The 27,816-nt window shown below is 46.7% G+C and overlaps 1 long non-coding RNA gene across 1 annotated transcript; it reads left to right on the top strand.

Annotated features, from left to right (window-relative positions):
- The first annotated feature begins 22,623 nt into the window (after positions 1–22,623).
- LOC122465357 lies at positions 22,624–27,281 on the top strand. Its single transcript, XR_006290134.1, has 3 exons — positions 22,624–22,797; positions 27,069–27,070; positions 27,270–27,281. It is a non-coding gene; the product is annotated as an uncharacterized LOC122465357 (long non-coding RNA).
- Positions 27,282–27,816: the final 535 nt, after the last annotated feature.

Raw genomic sequence — 27,816 nt, 5'->3', positions numbered from 1 at the left:
GACCTTTGAATCTGTTCTCCAGACTAAGATGGACTCTATGGAGCACTCTCTAGAGTTGGATAATTGCTCCTCTGGACTGGAAAAATGGGGGTACCTGAGAGATGCTAAAAGCATTGTGTATCCATCTCATCTTTCTAGGTATTTACTATGCTTGTTACACTCTGACCTCTGTATCCCATTGACAGGGCTAAGTCTATTGCCGCTGGAGTGTTATATCAAAAACAGACCCCAACGAGAGACTGCTGAATTGGAATTAATTTGCAAACTGGATACAATTAACTTAGGCTTGAATAGAGACTGGGAGTGGATGGATCATTACACAAAGTAAAACTATTTCCCCATGTTTATTTCCCCCACCCCCCACTATTCCTCAGACGTTCCTGTTAACTGCTGGAAATGGCCCACCTTGATTACAAAAGGTTTTCTTTCCCCCTTCCTTCCCCCCACTCTCCTGCTGGTAATAGCTCATCTTAAGTGATCACTCTCCTTACAGTGTGTGTGATAAACACCCATTTTTTCATGTTCTGTGTGTATATAAATCTCCTCACTGTATTTTCCACTGAATGCATCCGATGAAGTGAGCTCTAGCTCACGAAAGCTTATGCTCAAATAAATTTGTTAGTCTCTAAGGTGCCACAAGTCCTCCTTTTTCTTTTTGCGAATACAGATTAACACGGCTGCTACTCTGAAACATATCTATCTTTCTAGGTCGGTTCTTATTTTGTTGCCAAGCCAGTCCCCATAGTAACTGTGCACCTCACCTTGCTACCTGAGCTCGTTCCTGCACAGACAGAGAGCTTAGCATTGAACGCCTACCTCTCACCTGGCAAAACTTGAGTGTTAGTAGATTGCCCGGCAGGCCTCAGTCAACTGTTTGGCTTTGTTTTAATAGAATTGTCAGTAATAATAAAGACTGTAAAAGCAAGGAAACCTATCCCAGAGCCCAAATAATAAAACCAGGTTAGTTTGCCGTCACTGATTTCTTCCAGTCAAATGTACTGGCTAGGCTAAACTGACTGGATACAGCAGTGTGAGTGCAGGGTCATCAAGAGGAAAGTTGGCTAGAAGGTGGGTAGAGAGCACTCGGATCTGAATTTTGAACACCCCGATACAGGAGTGTTAGGATCTGAGGTTTTGGTTCAGGTCCATCTGTGCTGTGGACGGCACAGTTTTTGATACCTTTTGCCTTCCTGCATCATTCCACCTTCCTGACTTTCCATTACTTTAAAATATCATCTTAAAATACCAATTTTAATCTTGTCATACCACTTAATTTGTCTCTACCGCTGCTATTTGATAACTATAATTTAGCTTAGTGCTTACTGCAGTGAACAGACCCACTGATTTAAATAGAACTACTCTGGGTAGTGTAGTGAGGCCTGGTCTACCCTACAGGGTTAGGTCCATGGAAGCTGCCTTGGGTTGACCTATCGGTGGAAGTGTCTTCACTTAAATTTGGCTTCCGCCTTTCTCCACCAATTTAGTAAGACCACCTCCCTGAGTGGCGTAGAGTCATGGTCGATGTAATTAGGTTGTCGCAGTGTCAGTGTAGACACGGCACTGCTTACGTTGACCATTACTGGCCACTAGGAGCTGTCCACACTGACAAAACAATTGATGCAGCGCTCCTGGTGAGGACACATACCCCCAACACAAGCAGTGGCAGATTAGCCACTGGGCCACAGGGCCCATGCCCAGGGGCCCCGGCCAATTGGAGGCCTCTGGAAAAATGGGCACCCCAACCCACTCCGCCCACCCAGCGCTCCTGCTGGGGAGCAGGGTTGGGGCATGAGGGCTTGCCCCGTTCCCTACACCTAGCACTCCTGCCAGGGAGTGGGGGAAGCTCCCGTGCCCTGATACCACTCCCCAGCAAGAGCACTGGGTGGGCGGTGTGGGATAAGCCCCGACACCCCGACCCCACTCCCCAGCAGGAGCGCCATGCGGGCGGAGTGGGACAAGCCCCCGCAGCTCGACCCCACTCCCCGGCAGGAGTGCTGGGTAGGCGGGCGATTTCCCCCCACCCCGACCCAGCTCCCTGGCAGGAGTGCCAGTGGGCTGTGGTGGGGGCTGTAGGCAGAAGAGGTGGGAAGGGGTCCCCATTTGCTCTAGGGCCCCACAAACTCCTAATCCACCTCTGGGCACAAGAAGCCAAGTGTGCACACATACACAAGTGATTTAATAACTGCGGTGGCTGTATGCCGACATGGCCTAAGTGTGTGCAGGCTCAGTGAAGTTTGCAAGGCATTTTAGGTCACATTTAAATGCCAGGGCTACATACTTGTAAGTTCACTGTCATAACCATTTGAAACAACAACACACTATCTATCTACTTCTAAGGTTCAATCACCACAGGACCTCACCTAAGCACCCCACAAATATTAATGAATTTAGCTACCCCAGGGAAGTATCTAAATATCATTGTCCCCATTTTAGAGATGGGCACAGAGGTGCTGAGGAACCTGCCCAGGGATACACAGGAAATCTGTAGCAGTCTGAGAAATTGACTTCAGAGCTGCTAGGTCATCATCTAGTGCCCACAAACCCATCCCTCCATTCCAATGCAGCTTACTGACCTCAGCCAGGAACGTCGCTGACACATTTGCAATAGTTTTTATTGCATAGATTCTTTTTAAAAAAAATATCTTGTAATGGTGGAGGAAGGGGAAAGAGGCAGATGACTCGGGGTCGCATGCTCAAAAGGAGTTAGTCCCCTAATTTCTATTTCGGATCCTTGCACTGAAATCAATTCGCTTCTAGAATGAGTTTGTTTTTAACTGCCAAAAGGCATATTCAGGACTAAATTTTGATTTCAGTGGGATTGCATGAATATAAGTAAGGGGCACAATTTTGTCTTATGAGCTGCCATCAGTTGAGCCATTTTGAAAAGAAAATTCACACTCAGGGCATAAACTGACTATCTGCAGGAGTCAGGAAGGATTTCTTTCAACCATTGCACAACTGGGTTTTCAACCCCCCTCTAAAGCGTCAGGCATTGGTAACTGCCAGAGAACAAAGAAACTGATGGACCGGTTGGGTAATCCATTCCGGTAATGCTGTATGCTCCTCGTACCAGATCCTGCTACCTTACACAGAGTCACCCCACTGAAACCAGTGAATCTACTGGTGGAGTGAGGTACTACTTTATGTGAGTAAGGGTGGAAAAGTCTGGCCTGGCCCTTAACATAGATTCTAAAAAGAATAATGATTATGCTTATATTAGCCTTACAAACACACTCTTGCTGCTTTTGACTGTTCAAGACCACACATGTTTTTTTCAGAGAGGGAGGTGTGGCGGGAGTTAATTTGGGATATTTTTAGTTGGAGCAGGAGATCTGTGTGGTCCCATAGGCTGCTTTACAATAAATCTGTAAGCTTCATAAAAGGTACTATTCTTATCTTTTGATCTCCTTTGAGTTATTCAGTAGCTCTGAGTAACACACGTCTTGACAGTCGGCACATTTATTGGTAAAACATTGCTTCATTTTTGTCTTCAAACAAAAATAGAATAGGTGTAGTAAGTATCTGGTTACTGTAGGAAGTCATGGGGAGGTATAAGGTAGATTTGTCATAATAAAGGCCTGATTCTGCATGCCTTGTGTGCCCAGAACTTCTATGGCTTTCAGCATAAATTGTACAAAGACAAGTATTATCAGAAATAAACAAATGCAGGGTTATGTGCAACCTCTTTACTTGATGCCTAGAAAGGATCCAGAGACAGCAAACCAACAGAATGTTGCAGGCTAGACTCATCCCAGGTGTAACCCTATTAGCCTCAAGGGAATCACACAGGGATGAAACTGGCTACGTGCATTTGCAATTTGCGGCTTGATCCTGCTCCCATCAAAGTCCCTGTCAGCACAGCATATGAGCTTTGGGGGGGTCACATGGCTATAACCTCATTGCATGGAGGCTCTTCAGATGTACAGAGGAAGAATGGTCCCCTAGTTAGGGCTCAACTCCCCGTATTGCCCCTAGCTACCTGTGGGAAAGTGGGAAAGTCTCTCTGAGTCTCAGTTCTCCACCTGTAAAATGGGGATACTATTAGGGTGATCACCCATCCTGAATTGGGCGGGACAGTCCTGAAATGCAGAGTTCAAGTCCCAGCCCTGGGCTGAATGATCGCAGGACAGCATTTGTCCTGGATCCCCTGTGGTGCTTCTCTGTGCCTGCCTGAGGTTCAGGGGTGACACCAGCCTCTTTCTGGAGGGGGCTGGGGCCACTAGGCCTTGCCCCCGATCATTCTCTCCCCCTCCCCCCCAGGCACCATCCCCTGGTCAGGCCAGACATCAGAGCCGGGTAGTAGTAAGAGCTGCCCAGGGAATCCAGACCGGCCGTTCTGTGGTGAGCCCCAGACCCTCCACCTCCCTTTTCCCGCCCCTTCCCTGCAGGCCTCACCCCTGCCCCGCCTCTTCCCCAAGGCCCCGCTCCTGCCCTGCCCCTTCTCCCCGAGGCCCCACCCCGATCACTCGTCTTTCCCCCTCCCTCCGTCACTCACTGCTTTACAAGTGTCCCTCCCTCCATGCTTGGGAAAGACTCACCTGCAGACCCGGGGCTGGGAGCTGCAGCCGCCCGATGCAGGTAGGAGGTCGCCCCGGCTGAGTAGGGGCTGGAGTGGGTGGTGATTCGGTGTCTCCCCACCTCCCCCACCAGCAGTAACCGGGCTTTGGGTGTTCAGTCAATAGATCTGACCAGACACCATCAGGTCCCCTTTTTGACCTGACTTTGTAGTTGAAAACAGGACACCTGGCCACCTTAATTGCACCCCAAGGGGCGCAGACACGGACTGGGGGCTGCTTTGGGGCAAACTGCCCAGGGCAGGTGGAGATCCAGGGCTCCTTATAGTGGCCTGGGCTCCCTGCGGGCTCATACTCCGGCCCAGCTCTGGCTTCTGGCCTGACCAGCGGGACGAGGAGGAGTGGGAAGGGGGCTTGGGAGAAGAGGAAGGGTTGGGGTGGGATCTCAGGGGGAAGTGGAGGAGCAGGGATGGGGCCACCAAGGGAGCGGGGCTCCTGCAGGTGTCCTGCTTTTGCTTTTTGAAAAGGTGCTTCCCTACCTCACAGTTGTATTGTGAGGCCCTCAAATACTGTGGTAAGAAGGCCCATGTAAGTACTCGAGGTAGCCCTGACAAGCTGTTTGTCTGCCATTCAGGTTATAAGCTCTTCAAGGCAGGGATTGTCTTCTGTTCCATGTTTGTACAGTGCCTAGCACGATGCGGGGCCTCAACCCAACTTGGCGCTGTCAGGTACTGCCAGAATAATAATAATAAATGATGCTGATAGAATAATGTAACTCAGTTGAACGGTTCCCGCTAACTTCAAAGGGTGTAGGATCTGGCACCTAAAGAAGCTAAAATTTTCAAAGTTGGGTTTAGAAACCTGGCTTCAGGCAACCCAGTTTGAACTGTTTCCTTCATGAGTGTCATGTTGGCATCAATTTTTCCTGCCTGCTAAGGCCAGCTTTTCCATTAGAGCTGTGATTCCTAGAGTCATCGAGTTTAAGGCCAGGAGGGCCTATTAGACCATCTAGTCTGACCTCCTGTATCTCATAGGCCCTGTACTGAGCCCAATAACTTGGGTTGGGCTATGCATATCTTCCTGAAAGGCTGTGCTGGAGGGTTCACTCAGCCAGTCCACCGAAGAGATCCTGACTGCAGATCGCTAGCCTTTCATCCATCACTGCTGGCTAATGCTAACCCCAGGAGGTGGTTCTAGGGCCCCACTCTCCTGCAGTGTCTCCAGCATCTTCACAAAGACAAGGGATACACGCACCATTTTCTGCCAAGATTAATTTAGGCTCCAACCCTGCAAAGGCTTACACATGGGAGTGACTTGGTTCATGTCAGGAGTCCCTGGAGTTCAATGGAACTATCCACATGAGTACAATCACTTACGTGTACGTTTGCAGGATCAGGGCATAGCTGCTGGAACTAGGGGTGCTGCCGCACCCCCTGGCTTAAAGTGCTTTCCATCATTTACAGGGTTTACAGTTTGGTTCAATGGATCTTAGCACCCCCATGATACAAATTCCAGCATCCCTAGATCAGGGCCTTTGTAAGCTATACAGAGCAGATATTGTGTCTTCCCATATGTCTGTACAGCACCCAGCATCTTGGGCTACTGCAATACAATTTGAAATAATTATTTATTAACAAACTAGAAATGGTCCCTGTCCCATTGGGCTTACCGTCTAAGGCCCCAGTCCAGTGCTGAGTTGCATCCAGGCTTGTCTGGAGCTCTGTGCAAGATCAGGGCGTAAGAAGAGACATGATCAGACCAGCAAAGCGAAACCAAGGTTTAACAAAGGTGAGATCATGGATCAGCCCAATGGTACTGCTCACACCTTAATAGAATGGTCTAGGGGTCAAAGGCAGCAGGCGTGTTTTGACATGAACCCTAAAGGTTGAGGAGCAGAATGGGTATCAGACTGGGAAGAGAGAAAGCAGGAGAGCAGGGAAGTCAGGGTTGTCAGGGCATGCAGTGAGGGCAGAATGGGGAGGTGGAGGTGGGGAGGAAGTTAGGATCAAGAAAGGGAAAACAGCTGACTTGATAACCAGGTGGGTAGACACAGCTCAGTGAACTGACCAAAGCAAAACTGGATCAATGGCTGCAATTAAGTTGAAGACTGCAGAGTTAACACTTGTAGCAGAGCAGCCAGTCAGGTGAGAGGGATGGTGAAGAACTATACAGGTGAGTTAAGTGACACTAGTGACAATAACAAGCAGCAAACAAAGGGGCAGAAATGGTACAAGGTGTTTCCTGCCACAGGAACTGGTCTTTTGCCTCCTGGGGGAGGCAGGGGTTGGGGCAGAGAAAAGTCAAATACCTAGATTATTATTTTTGTGGATAGATCCAGAAATGTGTCCAGACTAGAATCCCATTTCTGAACCTGGGGCTAGCTCCCAACTTTACTGAGCCCAAACTGGAAAGCCAACTCCAAACACCCGCAGTTTAGAGTTAATTCAAATCTAATCCCAGGTCCAGCCATCATGGTTCTCTCATGAATACTGGGTCATAGGCAAGGTTTGAAAGGATTTTAACTTCAGGGTACAGGCCAAACTCCACCTTGGCTTATTACATGCTGCCCACTTCCCCGTCCCCTTGCAGCTTTGATTGGTTACAGTCTTCTACGCGGCCTTTCCTGCAGTCTTGTGAAAGTTATTTACATGCCCTTTGTTCATTGTATGCCCTGTTGTCACTGCTCAATTCAGGATGGGGCTCCGAAACCATTTCTTTGTATAGCCTCAACCAGAGCAGAAATATAACAGAGATCAGCAGTCCCTGAGGTAGGAGCAGATTCCAGCTTAGTCAACATGGCATGAACACATTACGCCAATTTTCAGTTAGGGGCATAAATGTTCAGGGGCATGTGGCAGGCCTCTCGTTCTGCTTTAATCCCAAAAGGGAAATGGGTAGCAGCCCGCTGAAGCAGATGGGAAATGAGTCTAGTGATAAAAAAAAAAAGTCTTTGAGAAAAGCTGGGGGGTACCAGCACAAAAGAATGGAATTGCTAATGCAAGTTTGGGATCATGGATATCTAGAAGATTATGAATAGTATTAATCTGTTGTTTTGGCCTGGAAAATGAAAGGCAAAGAGCAAAGCGTGGCATTTAGACATGCATTAGAAAGGAACAGTAAATAACAGGCAAGAATGTAGCCAGGAACTGAATGATTTAGGATTGACACAAACAACAAAAGTTTGTCTCTTCCACTGACAGAAGTTGGTCCAATAAAAGATATTACCTCCCCTACCATGTCTCTGTCACAAACGACAAAGGCAGCTAATTGCAGAGTCTGGGTGACTGAGCATCAGAGTAAGGAATACAAAGTCAAACCGGGCCTGATCCTAGGCGATGGGGCGCGTACTCAACTTCCTGAGTTCCTGTCAAGGTTCCTTCCCCACTCTGAACTCTAGGGTACAGTTGTGGGGACCTGCATGAAAGACCCCCTAAGCTTATTCTTACCAGCTTAGGTTAAAAACTTCCTCAAGGTACAAACTTTGCCTTGTCCTTGAACCCTATGCTGCCACCACCAATCATGTTAAACACAGAACAGGGAAAGAGCCCACTTGGAGACGTCTTCCCCCCAAAATATCCCCCGAAGCCCTACACCCCCTTTCCTGGGGAAGGCTTGATAAAAATCCTCACCAATTTGCATAGGTGAACACAGACCCAAACCCTTGGATCTTAAGAACAATAAAAAAATAATCAGGATCTTAAAAGAAGAATTTTAATTACAGAAAAAGTAAAAGAATCACCTCTGTAAAATCGGGATGGTAAATACCTTACAGGGTTATCAGATTCAAAACATAGAGAATCCCTCTAGGCAAAACCTTAAGTTACAAAAAGACACAAAAACAGGACTATACATTCCATTCAGCACAACCTATTTTACCAGCCATTTAACAAAAGGAAATCTAACGCATTTCTAGCTAGATTGCTTACTAACTTTTTACAGGAGTTCTGAAGAGCATTCCTGACCTGTTCCTGGCAAAAGCATCCCACAGACAGACAGACCCTTTGTTTACCCCCCTCCCCTCCAGCTTTGAAAGTATCTTGTCTCCTCATTGGTCATTTTGGTCAGGTGCCAGCGAGGTTATCCTAGCTTCTCAACCCTTTACAGGTGAAAGGGTTTTGCCTCTGGCCAGGAGGGATTTTATAGTTCTGTATACAGAAAGGTGGTTACCCTTCCCTTTATATTTATGACAGTTCCTTACTCAGTTTTACTTCCTGGGGAGTCGTGTTGGAGTAAGGATTGAAGATGAAATGAGTACGGAGCTATGTATTTGGCCAAATAGGGACCTTCCACACAGGGCTGTCCTTACCCATACACGAAGTACGCAGCTACATAGGGCACCAGGAAATTTGGGGCACCAAATTTCCTTGTGCCCTGCACAGCTGCATGCTCTTCCAGCCCCTGCCCTGCCTTCTCCCCATGGCCCCCACCCCTGCTCTGCCCCAGCCCTGCCCCTTCCCGTCCCTGAGGAGTGCAGTAGGGCTGGGCCTGCACTCACCAGCAGCAGGAAGTGCAGCGGCCCGGCCCCAGGCGTGCTGCCGGTGAGTGCTGGGGGGTGGTTCCCCCCTGTCCTCCAAGCCAGCTCCCCACCCCACGGAGGGCTGGCCCCCATAGGGGGGCTGCGTAGGGCCCCAGAATAGGTAGGGACAGCCCTGCTTCCACATCTCACAAGACCAGGCCTCATGTCACAATCCAGGCTAGTTGCCATGCATCTGGAGCTGACAAGAAAGAAGCTCTCTCACATCCCACAGTAGGTAATTGACGACTGAGTCTACCCCACAGAGCTGAGTGCATCAGCCAAGAGGAGGAATAGGAAATAGTAAAACAGGAAGAGGGCAAGTTTGCAGGAGTCTTGCCCGGTATCCTACAAAGCAGCCTGCTTCAGCTTCTGACTGTAACTGAAAAGAGGCTCCATGTGGAGGGTGAGCGGCAAAGGAGGTGGTAGGGTGGAATAGTGACACTTCACTGCTATGGAGCTGCTTAAGCAAGGAGCTGCTAGAGCTTTGCAAATGGAAAAACCAAGGTGCAAGAGTAGATGTAAGGGCATGCGGACACCACAGCTGCACCTGGCACCCACCTGACTGTGATGCCCCACTGGGGCCGGGAGCTGCCTCAGTATAGCTTGTCTTTCACAAATTCAGCTCCCATTGGAGCGAATGGAAAGAGCTCCATGTTCAGATAATACACTGCTGGTGGCCATGTAAGCACTCAGCTTACAGAGTAGACAGAGATATAACTAGATTCTGCAGAATTGGAATGGGGATCTTAACAAAGAAACAGATAGACAGGCCAGGGCATTCCCAGTGAGGGATGGTGTGAGCAGCACCAGCCTCCTGCTGGCTTAAGTGTCTGAAAATCAGGTTCGTTCATTTAGCTTTTTGAAAAACAAATGTTTAAAGTAAGTTTGATGGAGTCTGGGGATCATCAGGATAAGCCAAAGACAATCAAAGCCTTGGGAGAAGCCCTCCGCCCTGGTTCTGTTGCGCATACACTAGACAAGGCCGGCACTGCAGTATCTGGCCCTGTCTCACAGAAGACGGATTAAGCCAGGACACTGAATCTTGACAAGGAGAGAACAAATTGAATTCTCTCTCTCTCTCTCTCTGTGATAGTTCTGAGAGCCTTCTCGCTGCTCGCCCAGAACAGAGACCTGTCTGGAGACAGCCTTGAGTTCCAGTCTAAGGGTCTGTCTATACATACGGCGCTGCAACGGCACAGCTGCACCGATATGGCTGTGCCCCTGCAGAGCGTCTGGTGCAGACGCTCTATGCCGACGGGGGAGAGCTCTCTCCCGTCAGCATAAAAAAATCACCTCCATGAGCAGCAAAAGCTATGTCAACAGCAGAAGCTCTCCTGCCCACATAGCACTGTCCACGCGACTACTTATGTTGGTGTAACTTATGTCGCTATGGGGGTGGAATATTCACACCCCTGAGTGGCATACGTTTTGCTGACATAGGCTGCAGTGCAGACATAGCCTTAGTGTACTTTCTGCAACAGAATCTGTCCCCAGAGTATTCCAGTCATCCTCGGAGCTAAACAAGTAGCAAAGCAGCACCCATATTGTCTGCCAGCCAGTGATTAATAGCAGAAACAGTGGCATTCATTGAAGAAACCAGCCTGTTGAACCCAGTTCATCCACTTTAAGGGACTGAATCAGATCAACAGGGAGTTCCATATCCCTAGAATCTCACTTTGGCAGGTGCCAGATTTATTCCTTATGTCTTCCCAGATCCGTTGGAAGTTGCATGGGGTGCGAGAGAGCTTGCAGACGTATGTGGTCAAATACATTCAAAGTTCAATCACATCTATATTTTTTTTTTAGTCTAAGATGTTTAGGTTCTTATGTTGTGTCCATCACCACGGTCCCGCAGCACCTAGATCTGCAAACTTCATTTTCTCAAAAGCAGGTTTTTTAGAACTCAGTTTAATTTCTGAATTATCCAGCACTGATTACATCAAATCTGAGAGATTATGGCCTTTAAATTGCTACGGCACTGGTATTCTACTAATATAACAATAAGAGAGCGACCTGGAACAGATTCCCCCCAACCAAAACATTCCCATCCCCAAGCTTGGGTGGGTCCAACTCCAGATCCAGATCCAGAACTGAATTTCACAGACACTGGGCTGAATCAAAAACCCGGAAGCACATGTAATGGCAGATGGCCAAAAAGAGATAGACACCACTGCCACCCCCAAGCATTGAACCATAGAGTTTCAGCACCAAAACCAAAGATCTCTACTATCTGAGCTAAAAGAGAACTCCTTTAACCATGGGTAAGAAGCAGGCTGACAGAGTCACTCGAGGTCAGCCACTAGCTACAGTAGGGGTCCCCAAACTGTGGGATAAGTTGTGGGGGGCACGGCCCCACTGGGGGTGGGGAGGGAGTGCCACCCAGCCCTGCTCCGCTCCCAGCTCTGCTCTGGCCTTGCCCCCAGCCGTGGTCCCTGACCAAGGCCCAGCCACAGCTCCACCCCCAGCCTCTGCCCCAGCCTCGGTCCCTAGCTGGGGCTTCATTCCTGGCCCAGCTCCCAGCCCCAGCCTCAGCCCCCTTACCTTCATCTACGAACCCCCCACCCCCCTGAGCTGTGAACCCTCTCCCGACCCCGGCTGGGGGAGAGGTGCCGACAGGGTATAGGAGGGTGCAACCCTGAAAAGTTTGGGGACCACTGCGCTAGAGGTTGGATCACATGCACTAAGTCAGTACATTACACAACATCCCCAAACTTTAAAAATCTAGGTCTGGATTCTGGACCAAATTTTGCACCTCTGCTCCACCTTTAATAAATGCAGATTGCGAATAGCTATTGGCATTGAATGGTGAATCTTGTTGGTTTCCTGGCCCTTATCAAATGGCAAATGTTCTCATACATTCTTGAACAGAGGATTATTCTCTGTCATGACAATAAACGAATGGTGTTACTCACTGGCTCTCTAGGTGGTCATATATAAAACTATTTGACTTAGGCAGAACATCAGAAAAACTATCCAATGCATTTAAGAAGTCCCCACAGGGCTGGCAAGGCAACCATAAGTACATAGTATGGGCCAGATTCTCTACTGCTGTAACTCAGCGTTGCTTCATTGATGTCAATGAAGCAACACTGATTTACACCTGCTGAGGATCTGGCCCTATATCTTTAAGAAACTTGACACAAAAACTAGCTAATCTCTCACGATTTAACTTTGCAAAACAGGTTATAAGGCATTTCAGTCAGTAAACAAAACATTAAGGTACAATGTGCTCAACAAATGAAACAGGAAGGTACTTCCCTGCCTGGAAGAAACATCTGTCTCGAAAGATTTTAATAATGACTGCCTTGCAAAAGGGCCTTACTGAAGGGCAGCAAATGTACTCATTCAGCCTGTGAAGAAGATCCTCTTAATCCCAGTGCACATGTTTTCCTGTAAAACCAGACTCCTAGGAAAGAATAAATGTGGAAGATGCAATCAAGGGAAGACACTGGGAAGATTACCCATCAATTACACAGTGGCCTGGGATCTCCCTTCAAAGACCTGTTCAGTTAGACGTCCGATTTGCATGTCTTTTCCGTTTGCTGTAGGTGCTCATTAGGAGCATTTCAATACAAACCCTGATTTCAACCTCACAACGACTGGGGTGGACGCTTTTGAGGACTAAATTTTGTTTTATCTGGCTCTCAGAAGTTGCAATTACTGTGGACCATTCAACAAATTGCTTTATCTCGCCTCTAAATCTTCTGGGATTAACCTCCCTACTGTTGTAAAAAATGCCATTGGGCCAGTAAAGACCACAAGTGATCAGGATCTAATTTATTAAGTTCCATTTGAAAGACAAGTATCCCCGGCAGAACAGTGACCCCAGAATTCCGACTTTTGATTGAGTTTGTAGCCAGCTGGCAGCACGGTTGGCTCTCAGTGTGGGTTGTGTCTACCCACCACCAGGTTAAGGCTCAGTTATTGAAACTGACTGTATTTTACCCTGACAGAGACCTAGGCTGGTACATGGCTGTTTTCTTAGCTCAGCTCTCTGTTTTTTGTGGTGGGGTTGGGACTTTCGTGCTGTCCTGCTGTGACTGGTTTTGCTGTTCCTTTTTTCTCCCAGGTTTTTGTGCAGTGGAGTGCATTTTCCCCCATGTTACTGATGGCACTCTGTGTGCATTTCCCCTTAGCACTCTGTCACCTCCTTTGAATCCCCCTATTTGGATTAAGAGTGTCCTATTTCAATGCAATTTAAATTGATTTCCTACCAACCTGATTCAGTTCAAAGCAGGACACGTTTCATCAGAAATGAGAGTGTCCATAGACACACTTGCACTGAAAAAACTAAAGGTGGAAATGACAGCCAATGCAGTTTCTTTGGTTCTAGTTTTCATAGAGTCAAGCCAGTCCATGCCCACTCGCCAGGAAGACTTTCCACACTTAAAAGGGGCAGGGAGACCTTGCTCCGTGTCAGAAGTGAAACAAAGATGCCAGCTGTGAGCAACAACGATATCTGCAGGACTCCGCACATTCTGTGATGCAGGATCACCCCTGCACTGCAAAGCAACCAGCCCGGGGCAGAGTAAAGGAACACTGTTGTTTTTAATAGTGATCTTAGAGTTTGTGAGACGTGCTAGGTGGATAACACCAGAAACTGAACTTTCCTATCCAGAGAATGAGTCCAGCCTAGGGTTTTGCAGGGGTCCGTTGACAAAACTGTTCATGAAAGCCCAGGACTGAGTTACTAGGGGGTGGTATAGGTCAGAATATATGTGAATTGGCAGACCAGTGTAGCAGTCCATCATTAGAATAGCAAAAGGTACGGTAAGTCAGGGTGCTACACTGGCAAAGCTGTGCCACACTAGTATAGCAGAGAGGGTTGCAGGTTTCCTTTGAAGTGCAACGGCAGAGCAGTGCATGGGTGCCCAGAACTGCAGGCGTGGACTGAGGTGCTTTGGCAGAGATATACACGAAGACCGAGGATGGGAATGATGGGGTGTGGCAGTGTCTAGACTGCTCGCACAATATCTTCCTGGCTGTATTGCCCGGCACGCCGAGCCCTCCCTTCCATGGGCACCGATAGGCAAAAAGCTTTGTAACAAAAGAAAAAAGAGAGTTGCTCTTACGACAACACCCTTTTCTTTTCTGCTGGGATGCTATAATGTGCCTGTGCTATAAAGGGGGGTGCTTCTAATGGGATTACACATTGCAGCAGGTTGTGAGCTATTAAAGAGCTGTTTCCAGTGGGATTAAAATGTATAGTACACGGTTATGGGAGTAATTGCATTACAACAGTAAGAGGAGCCTGCATTGTAAACTGAAGGCAGGTCAGCGACTTGGTGGATGCAGTCTTGCTTCAATATCTTCTTAGACGCCTTCCCATTTTAACTTTTTTTCTCTCTTGGATGGAGAACAAAGAGGGAGAAGATTTAACACAGTGTCAGGAAGTGACTGCAGGCTAATCCCTTTGCTGACACTCCCCAGCACCAGGGGGAAGTAACTGAGATCAGCCAAATTGGCATATCAAAAGCCTTCTAATTATGTCACTGGTGACTTGAGCCAATTCCTAACATTCTTATTCATGGAGTTTCCAGCACAAGAAAATGCTTCTTAGGCAAAGCTGCTGCTTTGGAAAATGTAATGTCATGGGCTGGCTTTTGTTTGTTACCGTTCAAATAGCCAGTGCTTGGTGTTTATGGCATTTCAGGGCCTGCTCCCACTGAATTCAATGGCAAAACTCTCATTCAATTCCTACGATTACTGTTTGTATTAGAGTAGCACCTAGGACCCAACCGAGATCAGGCTTCTTTGTGCTAGGCACAGTACAGACACATCATAAGAGCGAGTCCTGGCCAGAATACAGTATAAACAGACAGGCCAAAGTGTACGAGGGAAAATAGAGGTGAAACAATGTGCCCACAGTCACACGGCAGAGCCAGGAATAAAACCCAGGTCTCCGGTCACGCAGCCCAATATCCTATCTACTAGACTACAGTGCCACCCTTTCACCAGCAGCGGATGAATGGCTCCAGTGATGAATGTTTAAAGCGTTACCAATAACTATGCACTTCTACAGCACCTTTCATCTCGGATCTCAATTCTCTTTACAGATATTACATCCATTACAAATATGTCTTTACAGATATTACGGATGTTCTTTTGTTTTTGTGTTTTGTCTCAACCTATTTAACACAAACGCTTGAAAAACACTTGGAAGAAAAGATATCTTTGTTAAAGATACAACACTTTGCCTCTTCAGTGAAGAGCTGAGAACACACAGGGTATGTCTACCCGGCAGTTAAACACTGCGGCTGGCCAAGGCCAGGTGACTGGAGCTTGCAGGGCTCTGGCTAAGAGGCTGTTTAATTGCAGTGTCATTAACTGGGCTCTAGGACTGTGTGAAGTAAAAGGGTCCCAGAGCTTGGGCTGCCGCCCAAGCCTAGAAATCTGCACTGCAATTAAGCAGCTCACAGTCTGAGCCCTGGGCGGCGGCCAGCCACAGGGTTTTATTTGCAGGGTAGACATACCCAGAGTGCACATCTAAGACCTTCCGCATGGTCTCCAGCAAAACTAGGGAACTCCGGACTTGACATGCCAGGTTTTCTTACTCTATTCTTCATGCACAAGGAAACAAGGGCAAAACACCCATTTTTGTTCTATGTAGGTGACCGCTGATCTCCAGAGTACCCTCAGCTGTCTTTAGGGCAGAGATACACAGAGATCGTAACATTATCTTGCTCTAGCACCTTCCTTTGGAGAAACTGGAAGCACGTTAACTCTCAGAGGTAGGTGAGTATTATCCCTATCTTACAAAGGGGGAAAATGAGACTCAGTGATTACTCGAGGTCACACAGCAAAGCAGTGGCACCCTTAGGACCAGAACCCAAGCTCCTGATTACTAGGGCTCTGATCTAATCAGGAGACACACCCTCCCTTAAACCCAGCCTGAATCTTCACTGAAGCACTTCCATGGGAAAAAACTCAATGGGATCAATGCTTTCCTTGCAGGATTTATCTTCCCATGCAGCACTCAACCACAAGTACAAGATAAGCCAGGGAAATGACATGATGACTCACCCCCTTTGAGAGTGCTTCATAGAAAAGCTCCAACAGACAAGAATGGGGTTTAATGCCAAATACTTAGGGAAAAATTCTGCCCTCAGATCCACCCAGCTGCTCTAGACTAACACTGTTCTCCCGCTAAGCTAGGAACTCTGAACTCCCATCCAATATTCCACACTCCCAACATAAATGGAGCAGAGCACAATGCAGCAGGTCATATCTGCTGTGCAGACTTACGCGCATGGGATATTGAAAGAGGAAATTGCATTAGGAGAAATAATATTTTTGTAATATTTCTTTAAAAACATAGGTTTCAGAGTAGCAGCTGTGTTAGTCTGTATTCGTAAAGAGAAAAGGAGGACTTGTGGCACCTTAGAGACTAACCAATTTATTTGAGCATAAGTATGAAATAAATTGGTTAGTCTCTAAGGTGCCACAGGTCCTCCTTTTTTAAAAAAAACATAGTGACTTAGGCACAGGAAACAACAGGCAATTGTATTTGTTTAGGTTGAATTTATACAGTGTTTGTGTCATGTCTGGGCTTCTTAGAGTAGATATTTATTAATTATTATATTTTTATTTATTTATTTATTAAAATGCATTGGACACTTCACAGAAGATATTTGCCTACCCCAGAGAGTTTGCAATCTACAGTTATTCCATGGATATGTCTTTACTGCAGAATTAACTTGGGCTCTTACTTGGGCATTGGTCCTAACTTCTCTCCCATCCACACACAAAACCCTCTTACCTGAGTTTGGTAGGACTTTAAATCAGGACTTTGCAATGAGGACACAGGCTAAATCACTCGAGTGCTGACATATGCAGTATTGTAGCCACATTGGTCCTGGGATATTACAGGGACAAGGTGGGTGACGTAATGTCTTTCATAGGACCAACCTCTGTTGGTGAGAGAGACAAGCTTACACAGACCTAGAGCTCCTCTTCAGCTCTTCTTCCTGTAGTGCCGCTAGTCCTTGGAATACCTTCCTAAAATTCACCCTGCCCCCCATGTGCCAATATGGACCTGACAAGTTCTTCCACAATTCACTGGGAAAGATGCACTGAGCAGCTCAGTTTTCTGCAGCACAAAGACCCCGGGGCTATGACCCCTGAAGTCCTAGTGACACACCCAGGTGACATGAGTGCTGCTCCAATGAGGACACAGTAACTCAAGTCTGGCTTTGCAGTGTGGCTGCTCAGACCTGAGCGAGGCTAACTGGGCGCTCTGACCCGGATACGGATCACCTGGGTTAATGCTGCAGTGAAGACATACCCTATGAATGCGTGTTGTCATCATTTTGTGACTCCTGCCTATGTATTAAAATAGGAAACCATTAATTTTTTTAAACAAATAATATACATATGGCCACACCTGTCAAGAATGGTGACTAGATGTTTCCAGCAGCCTGAGCAAATTCAGTGAGAGCTGAATGCTTGTGCAGTTGAAGTGCTGTACTTTCTCTCCAGCCAAATCTGATTCTCTCAAGTCTTTGTGAAACATACAATGGTGTGAGATGTGTAGCAAACCTGTCATGAGGTGCATCGACACCCATGCTACTCCAGCTACTAAGGGGTTAAGAGGAGACTAGCTAGCTCCCCAGCTGAGGCTAATTGCTGGAGTTGTACAGCTGGGAGGACACAAAGGCTCAGCTGGAAGGACAGGAGTGGCTACCAAGGAGACTGAGGGACTACTAAGGCCTGGACTACACTAGGAAATTAGGATGATATAACTACATCTCTCTATAACTACGTCTCTCAGGGGTGTGAAAAATCCACACCCTGAGCGATGCAATTAAACCAACCTGACCCCCCCCCGCCCCCCACCCAGTGTAGACAGCACTAGGTCGATGGGAGAATTCTCCCATCAGCCTAGCTACACGGGGAGGAGGAGTTCCTACGTTGATGGGAGAACCTCAGGTAGTGTCTTCCCTGAAGTGCTACAGTGGCGCCGCTGCAGTGTAGACAAGGCCTAACCCTAAGTGTAGACAAGGCCTAACCCTAAGTGTAGACAAGGCCTCAGAAGTCAGACTTCCAGAGTGGGAGAATCAGAATGTGATCCTGGGAAAAGCCTGCAGGAGACGAGAGGTAGGAAGCAGTAAGGAACTGGGAGGAAGCAGTTCCAGCTGCTTCACGCAAGGTCCCTGGGCCAGAACCCAGAGGAGTGGGTGGGCCCAGGCTCCCCTACAATCACCAGCAAAGAGGATAATAAGGGTTTGGAGCAAAGGGGTCAGTAGCCTACTGGATCCTGGAACTAGTGAACCTTGGCTAGGGTCATTAGACTCCTTGTCTATTAGACTCTTGACTCCTGGTAGGGGAGAGACAACTAATGACCAGGCTGGAGTCAGTACAGCAAACCCCCTGACACAGAGCTAAATGATTATTGGTAGGATTGGGGAAACTGAGTCAGCTCCACTGCACCACCCTGCCGTGCTCTGAGAGGCCGCCAGCTGGTGAAGGCAGCCCTGGATAGAACCAAAGGCAGAGAGTTTGCCTCCTCCAAGTCTACTGTATTTCAAGGAAATTTCACTGGAAAATTAAATCAGTTAAAGCAACAGTTCGACATTTTTCTCACATTTCAGGCAATCACCTGCCAAGCACAATTTACCAGGTGTAAAAAACTCAGCAGGATGGCAGGTAGCTGATGTTTTTACATAAAGGGAGAAGGATGGTGAAGAAGATTTAGCACAGATTTGGGATTCACTTGAAAGGTACCAGAACCCCAGGGAAAATGTCCGCAGTGACAGACATTTGTAGGCCTTGCATCAATGAGTCATTCAGTGCATCTGAGACAGGCTTAAAGCTCAGACATATGAAACTGGGGAACCATGTGACTCCTTAATAAAAGATAGGCTAAAATATGGCATTCCAATTACTAGAGCTGCACAGACTGCTGCAAGAAGCTGATTTAACCTTAACCCTGGCCATACATATTTGTGGAGCCATGGAGGACAGGAAGATTCAAAAGGACCAATTTTCCTCTTGCTTACATTTGTTTTACACCAGTGTTAACTCTGTTGACCTCAGTGGAGTTACTCCCTTTATTGTTATCTACTAGGGATAAACATTTAAAAATCAACGGGGCCAAATAACCAAGAATCGTAGAAGAGTTGACTGAGACGATTCCTGGCCTGCTGATGTTAATTTTTAATAAATCTTAGAATACCAGGGAAAAGGCAGAACATTGGCAGAGTGCTAATGTTATGCTAATATTCAAAAAGGGCAAGTGGGATGACATGGACAACGTAGGCTGGTTAGCCTGAGATCAGCTACAGGCTGAATAATGGAAAAGCTGATACAGGATTCAACTGATAAAAAAAAAAAAAAGGATAAGAATATAATTAATGGCTGTCAACATGGTTTTATAGAAAATAGAACTTGCCAAACAACCCTGATTTCATTTTTTGAGATTACAAGTTTGGCTGATAAAGGAAACTGCACAGATATATTATACTTAGATTTTTTCTAATTCATTAGACGTAATATCTCATGACAAAAAGCTGGCACTGCCTAATGTCAGTAGTGTACACGTTATCTGGAATAAGTACTGGCTAACTGACAGATCTCAAAAAGTACTTGTCAATGGGGACTCATCATCAGATGGGGTTGTTTCCCGTGGGGTTCTTCAGGGATCGGTACTAGGCTGAATGCTCTTTCACAGTTGAATTGATGATCTGGAAATAGATATAAAATCATTGCCGATAAAACAGGATTGGCAGAGTGGTCACACAGAGTGATCGGGCTCTCTTGATAAACTGGGCCCATTCAATCAAACAAAATATGTTTTAAGACATCCAAGTGCCAAGTTATACATCTAGGAAGAAGGATGTAGGCCCTACCTATAGAATGGGGGACAGTGTCCTGGAAAGCAGTGACTCTGAACAGAATTCAGGGGTCACAGTGGACAAGCAACTCAACCTGAGCTCTGAGTATGATGCTGTGGGCAAAAGGGCTAATGCGATCCTTGGATGTATAAATAGGGGAGTAATGAGGAGGCGTAAGGAGGGGATTTTACCTCTGTATACAGCATTGGTGAGACCCACACCGGACTACTGCATCCAGTTCCCGTGTCCACAATTTTAAGAGGATACTGAAAAATTAGAGAGGATGCAGAAAAGACCACAAAAATTATTCAAAGGCTGGAGATAATGTCTTAGAGAGCTCCAGCTGTTTAGCTTATCAAAGAGGAGATTGAAAGGTAATTTGATTACGGTGTATAGAAGTACCTTCCTGGAGAGAAAATTCCAGTTAGAAATAAGGCAAAACATTTTAACAATGAGGGGGATGAACCATTGGAGCAAACTACAAGGGTGGTAGATTCTCCATCTCTTGGAGTCTTCAGATCAAGACTGGATGCCTGTCTGGAAGACGTGCTACAGCCAGACACAAATGCTGGCGTAGCTGGGTGAAATTTAACGGCCTGTGATATACAGGAGGTCAGTCTGCGTGGTCTCTTCTGGCCTTAATCTCTATGTAGCTATGAATTATTTATTTTATGGTAGCACTTGGATGCCCCAACCAAAATCAGGGCCCCATTCCACTAGGCACTGTACAAACACAGAGTGAAAGAAAGTCCCTTCCTCAAAGAGCTTAGAGACTCAATGGACAGGACAGACCAGGGATGGGAAGGGATAAACAGGAAACAGAGGTGAAATGACAAAGTCACACTGCAACTCAGTGACAGAGCCAGGAGTAGAACCCGGTTGTTCTGACTCCCAGATGCATGCCGTATCCTCTAGAATGAGCATGCTGCTCCCTGCAGAGAGCACTTCCCAGCTAATACCTCTTACAATACAACTTGCCCTGTCCTTATTAAAGTTTTAAATGATATATTAGCTTGTTTTAAACTTGTTTTAAAAAACCAAAAAACTCTTCTAATCTAGGCAAGTCCATTGGTTGAGTTTGCCTACAAGACTTTCACCATATATTGGCTTCAGCATTAGTTCCACCCAGCCTTTCATACAACGGTAGGTACCTTTGTTCATTATCTGCTAAGTGTGCTCATTGTTAATTACACTTCTTCCTTAAAATAAACACGTTATCTTTAAATGCTGCGGTTACCCTTAATTAGCAGCAGAACTTCTTAAAATGAATTGTGTCCTTCTGGGACATCTATGTCTCTAATGCTTTAAATAGTCTTAATTTTTCCATACAGTTTCTGAAACCAGTCCTTTCCGTATTTAAGTCTGATTTCTCATGAAAAAGGATTTTATTTCCATAATGTCACCACTGACTAAACCATTTGTTCAATATTTCAGAATAAACCAAATCACAGAGTTTGTTGTTGTGGCTAATCATCCTCAATATGCATCTTCGGCAAAACGTAAAAAACTTCTGCTGTTGTGTCAGGAGGTAAGACCTGTGATCCATTGAGATGCATGTTACGGTTACTTATTATCCATATTCTACGGGTGTCCTCATCACAAGATCAGGTGTTGCCTGGATACAATGTTGATTGACACTTTGGATAGACAGATTAGGTCAGAGGTTCTCAAACTTCATTGCACCGTGACCCCCTTCAGACAACAAAAATTACTACATGACCACAGGAGGGGGGATCGAAGCCCGAGCCCCACCACCCTGGGCAGAGAGGCAGGAAACCTGAGCCCCGTCACTCAGGGCTGAAGCCCTCGGGCTTCGGCTTCGGACCCAGGCAGTGGGGCTTCAGCCTCAGGTCCCAGCAAGTGTAACGCCAGCCCTGGTGACCCCATTAAAACAGGGTCATGACCCTCTTTAGGGTCCTGACCCTCAGTTTGAGAACCACTGGATTAGATCAATTGTTTTTTACATGTCCATTGTTCTTTTCATCTGAGTACCCCAAAGCTCTTTACAAGGATGGATGGTGTTATTCCCATTTTACAGAAGGGGAAACTGAGGTGAAGTGACTTGCCTGAAGCCACACAGAGAGTGATTCAGTGATGGAATTTGGAACCAAACGCAGGTCTCCTGGATCCTTAGAAGCTGCTCCACTCTGATACAGATAACCTGTTAGCATAACGTTAAGAATGCAAGGCATGTGAAAATACTGTGTACTACCCTCTGTCAGACAGAATAAGAGCTTACAACCCTAGAGAACCCTTAGCATTCTGGATAAAGGGAGGAACAACTGGAATTGTCCCCAGCTTGCACTTTTGTAAAGCAGTTATGATCTACTGCAAACAAATTCTAAAGGAACCAATTCTTTAACTGCCACAATTGCCTTCCTGGGCATTGACCTGAAATTTACCACATGCAAACATAGCTAACTGTGTTCACCTCTCGTTGTTAAGATTCTCAGGTGGCCCTGGTCAAAGGTGCTGTGTATGGCAGGCAGCATAAATCAGACCCCCTTGCACTCAGACTCCTTTATGTGTACATTTTAACAGTGAAACTAATTAACCATTGGGACAATTTACCAAGGGTCGTCGTGGATTCTCCATCCATGGCCATTTTAAAATCAAGAGTGGATGTTTTTCTAAAAGATCTGCTCTAGAAATTATGTTGGAGAAGTTTCTGGCCGATGTTTTGCAGGAAGTCAGACTATATGATCCATCTATGTGCAAGGGCATCTAAGCTGATCACACGTCAAGGAGCTGGAAGAAATTAATAGGCAGTAGGTGTCATGCAAACAAGAGGAAATACTTTTCCACACAATACAGAATTAACCTGTGGCACTCATTGTCACAGGATGTTGTGACAGCCAAAAGTACACCTGGTTTCAAAAAAAGAACTAGATAAGTTCATGGAGGATAGGTCCATCAATGGCTATTAGCCAAGATGGTCAGTGACATAACCCTGTACTGAGGGCCACCCTAAACCTCTGACTGCCAGGAACTAGAAGAGAAAGACAGGGGTGGATCTCTCCAACTTGCCCTGTTCTGGACACTCCTCCTGAAGCTCTGGCATTGGCCAGAGATAGGATCTTGGGCTAGGTGGGCCATTGGTCTGACCCAGTATGGCCGTTTTTACATTACGAGTTTAACCCCACATACACAGCAACAGGTAAGCTTCAAGCAAGTGCTCGTTTTTGTATTTTGCTACAAATCCAGCATTAACAAAGAGTTTGGCGAATCACCAAAATGGGTTGCCCAGGGAGAAGATTAGTCCACTTAAAATGACTCCTCCTCAGCAAGCTCTATGCTTAAGACATGGACCAATCTACCCCAGGCATGGGATGTGTATGAGCCGCGCTTACCAATGCAGCGCGAATGTTCACAGGTGAGCTTGGAAACCATGAGCTTGCATGCACGGGTACCTGGACCCATGTATACTATGCAGTAGTATGCTATACATATTCTTTGTGCCAATATATGGTCTCCATTCCTCTGGCGTAACTCTATTGGCAGAGCTTAAAATGGTCTGAAAAAAGTGTTTGTGGGGGAGGTCTATCACAGGCTGGGAGCAGCAGCTTTGGTAAGACAGTGCTTAAAGTGCGCTCCTCAGCAACCTGGCTTGTTTATTTAATTTATTTATTGACCAGGTCTGTGACCCCACCAACTTTAAGCACTGGCCATTGATGCCTGGTCTATTCTTCTTTACTTCCTGTCCCAGACTGCACTGACATGTTTTTTAAATGGTGCATTTCCCATTAGCGGTGATCGCTACAGACAGACAAATCAATCTCCAGGTCCTTGTTCCATTTTTATTCAGTCTGGTAAACTCCCATTGAACTAAGGACCTCAAGATTTGAACCTTAGCTTCTAAAGTGCTTTGGGATCCTTTGGTGTTACATAAATGCCATGGGCTAGATCCTTATCTGGTGTAAACTGGTGGAGCTACACCTATTTATACCAGAAGAGAATAGGGCCAAATGGTGTAAGAGGCTATAGGCAAACTGTTTTTGCTGTTAAGTCATAGGAAGTAACTAAGCCAAAGACAAAACTGCCAGTTTCATTTCATTTCACACAGGAAAATGATAAAAGACAAGGACACCCTTTTACCAGCGGGTAAACACTTTTCACGAAGCGATCACTCCATATCTGACCTCTCAGTCCTCATCCTCAAAGGAAACCTGCACAACACCTTCAAAAGGCCAGTCTGGGAGCCTAAATTCATGACTCAGCTAGACACTAAAAAACATGGACTCAACAGGGAGACTGGTTTTATGGCTCATTACAACAATTTGCAACACCGCCCCTCCCACCTTGCCTCCCCCCCGCCTGCCTGCTAATCCTTAAATATCCACTTCATTTTAAGTGGTCTCCCATAACATGTGTTAACCCCTTACGTTTAACAGCCTGTCTCAACTTGTATTTATCTCAGACACTCGGATTTCCTTCCCTGGACTGGAAGAAGAGTTCTGTTAAGCTTCGAAGCTTGCGTGTTCCACCAACAGCAGTTGGTACAATAAAAGATATTACTGATCTTGTCACTTTCATTAATACCAGACACACTCCCACCCTGCCCTGCTGACTCCTGGCACCATCTGCAATGCCAGGGGCACCCTTTTCAGCCAGTCCCGCTGCCACACTAACACACCATTCTGCTTGCCAGTCAACAGATGTTGGCTGCCCTCTGCAAGCTGCTGAATATTTAAGGTGTTGGAAAACAAGAGCACTGTGCACCTGTTTGGCGCATATTAGAAAATTCTGTTGCTGCCGGTACTTAACGGCCAGGGTTATCCCATCAGTTTATCTCCAGTGGGAAAGTACCATTTTGTCTAACAGCCAGCTGGACCAACAAGGATTAGAGACACAATGCACCCTGCCATTAAAGAATGGGTGAGACCTTGTACTGTCTAAATCCTTCCTGCTCCTGATAACGCCTGATCTTCCCCCCAGCATATCCCATCATCCCTTTGATGTCAACTGGAGGCACTCTGTCTAAAGCAGCCATTAATGTTGATTAGGCCTAATCAGTCCCTAATGCCGTCTTAAATCCCATTTAAAGGCGAGCTATTCAGCACATCCTAACATGGAGACAGCAGTGGCTAAAAGAGACATTCAAAGGTCCAGGATCAAAAGGAGAGAGTGCTGGTCAGGTAATTCGATACAGCCCGGTGCACTTAATGCAGGTGCCACGCCTCCAGTTATCAGCTGACACAACCTTCAGAAAAAGGGGAGGCATCACACAGCTCTTCGCTCCAGGGGTTGAATAAAATACGCATTTCCCCCACTGGGTCTGAGTCTGTTCTAAAGGGCACTGGGGAAAATTAGGAGTAACTCTACAGAAATGGACAGCGTTAATAAAGGGTAAAACACAGGTCCCGATTCTCCACTGCCTCGAGCTGGGTGATGTCACTGATACCGGGACAAAGACGGTATAAATTGCTGTTGTTATCCACTGGTGAATGTGCTACAGGTCCCTCTCTGTGCCCATCTGCAGAGGATATAACTGCTAAACCTGGCCTACACTAGAAAATTAGGTTGGTTTAACTACGTCTGTCTGGCGTTTGAAAAATCCACCCCCCTGAGCAGTGTTGTTAAACTGACCTAAATCCCCACGTAGACAGCATTCTCGCTAACACTTCTCGAGGAGGTGGAGTATCTACACTGACAGGAGAACCCCTCCTGCTGGTGTAGGTAATGTCTACACTGAAGTGCTACAGCAGCGCATCTGCAGCAGGGCCAGTGTAGCGTTTTAAGGGTAAACAAGCCCCCAGAGAACTTTAATTGGAGCTACAGTAGCGGCAGCTCATGCTTTTAGCTCTGAAAATCCCCAGTGCAGCCCCCAGGGTGTCTGCTAAGCTAGCCATCACATAAAGGGGGTACTCCTGTAATACCCCAGTGGGTTACATCTAGGTCATAATGATTCATTCACTTTGTCCAGGTATAAAGGCCTGCACGTGGTGTAAAGCTGTGGAGAATAAGGCCAGGATCAGATCAAGCCCACTAAGCCCGATGGGATGTTGCCCTAGCAAAATTTATGTAGAACAACAAGGGCATTTCGTTTTCATGGTCTTTAGTCAGCTGTTCAGTCCCCCAGGATTGTGTTCAGAAGCCTTTATAGGCCCTTAGCAGCTGAAGATGGGAAAGACCTAGTGGATCATCACATCCATTTTCCTGAAAGAAGTAGCAGATAGGCTCTGACAGAGGGCATATCAAGTGTAGTATTTGTTTAATATCTGATAGCCAGGCTCCAAGTCTCCTAGCCTCATGCAGCATGGAAGGAAGCAGAGGTGTGTATCCTGGAACTTGATCCCAAATCATTAACAGACTACGCAAGAGTCTAAAAAGGCTTAACACAGAAGTAGACAATACTAAGACCTGTGGTCTGCCAATGTCTTCTCCCTGCGACTGTGTGATCTGCCCAGCATTTGCCAAATGCGGGTGGGCGGGGAGGAAGCCGGACAACGGTTGTGATGGAGGACGGCTCGTTCTGAATTTGGGGCTAATAGAAAGTTGGTCCAAGTATCAGCTGTCACATATCAGAAAGCACAGTTTCAAACAAAGCCCCTTTCACCAAGTTTAGTTGAGTTACAAGAGACTGTCCTGGAAGACCGCGCCCCGGGAACTCCTACAGAGTTAATATCTGACCCAAAGGTAAAAAACTGCTGTGGAAAATGCCACTAACCTTAAATGCTTAAATGCACCGAGGAGCCACTTGTAGCTGCCATTGGCAGAACCCAGGAACACTCTTTTAAAAAGAAAAGTGAATTTAGGGATTGTAAAATGGACCAGGGTTCAGATTCTCATGGGAAAGGCCCATTTCCCATGGGAGTTAGGCACTTAAATACCTTTGAGGATCTCTAGGTGCAGGTGGATAGCCCTGCAGACCGAAGCCCTCTGTTGAGTCCAAACAGCAGCAGCCCACACTTTGTTTACCCCACTGCTCTGATAATGTGCCTTAAAGGAGACCACACCATTGGGTGTGGACCCTTTTTTTGTTGTTGCCTTTTTGTGATATAAAGGGACAGCCTGAAAAGTCTGTGTTTCTGTTGTTATTTTTCCTTTCCATTACATTGTGTTGTACTGTGATATTTTGATGAATGAATAGACTCAGTACTGGATTAAATGTAGTGAAATCAGCCTGAGCTATGCCTGGCTGCTGTTTATTTCTCAATCAAAAGAAAGAAAATAAACATAATATACAGTTTGCATTACTACCAAAAGTTGTTATGACAAAGATCACAGCTGAACCGAGAACCCTAATGGGTTAGACACTGCGCAGTCCCCTAGCAGGAGACCTGATGAGCTTGCGTAAACCACTGGTTGCTGTGTTGTTACATGTCCCTCTCCATGACACAGCAACAGAGGACAGGAGGCTATTAGGGTATGTCTACACTGCAGCTGGGAGAAACCGTCCAAGCCCAGGTCCATAGCCTCAAGCCTTCCCAGTCGTCAGCTACAGAGCCTGGCTCTTTAGCTCAGCCTGTGGGGCAGTGGTGGGCAACCCGGTGGGCGGGCCTCGAGACAGTTTGTTTACATTGACCATCCACAGGCCTGGCCGCCCGCAGCTCCCTGTGGCCGCAGTTCGCCGTTCCCATCCAATGGGAGCTGCCAGGGTGGAGCAGGGGTTGAGCACCCGTGGGAAAATTAGAAGCCAGTGCGTGTGCAGCAAAGCACATACTTACATCTCCCTCTGTTTAGTGCATGCTTACATACCGCTAACTTCAATGGGTGGCCGGCGCTTCTTTAATCACGGCTTGACTGACTTACTGAAGCTCAGAGCTGGGAATTGGAACGCAGTTTTTCTGAGTTAACCACGTGACCAACCTTCCTTCTTTAGCTCTAATTTTCTCCATCAACGAGGAGAATGAATTTTCTGTGTGTGTGGTAAGAGCGATTAGATCCACTAACCAACACACCCACCAACAGGATCATGTGTCTGCACTGCCGTCACTTCGCCATCGAGTTCAGT

This window comes from Chelonia mydas, chromosome 4 (genome assembly GCF_015237465.2).
Source record: "Chelonia mydas isolate rCheMyd1 chromosome 4, rCheMyd1.pri.v2, whole genome shotgun sequence".
Lineage (NCBI taxonomy): Eukaryota > Metazoa > Chordata > Testudines > Cheloniidae > Chelonia > Chelonia mydas.
This window is presented reverse-complemented; position numbering and strand designations above follow the sequence as displayed.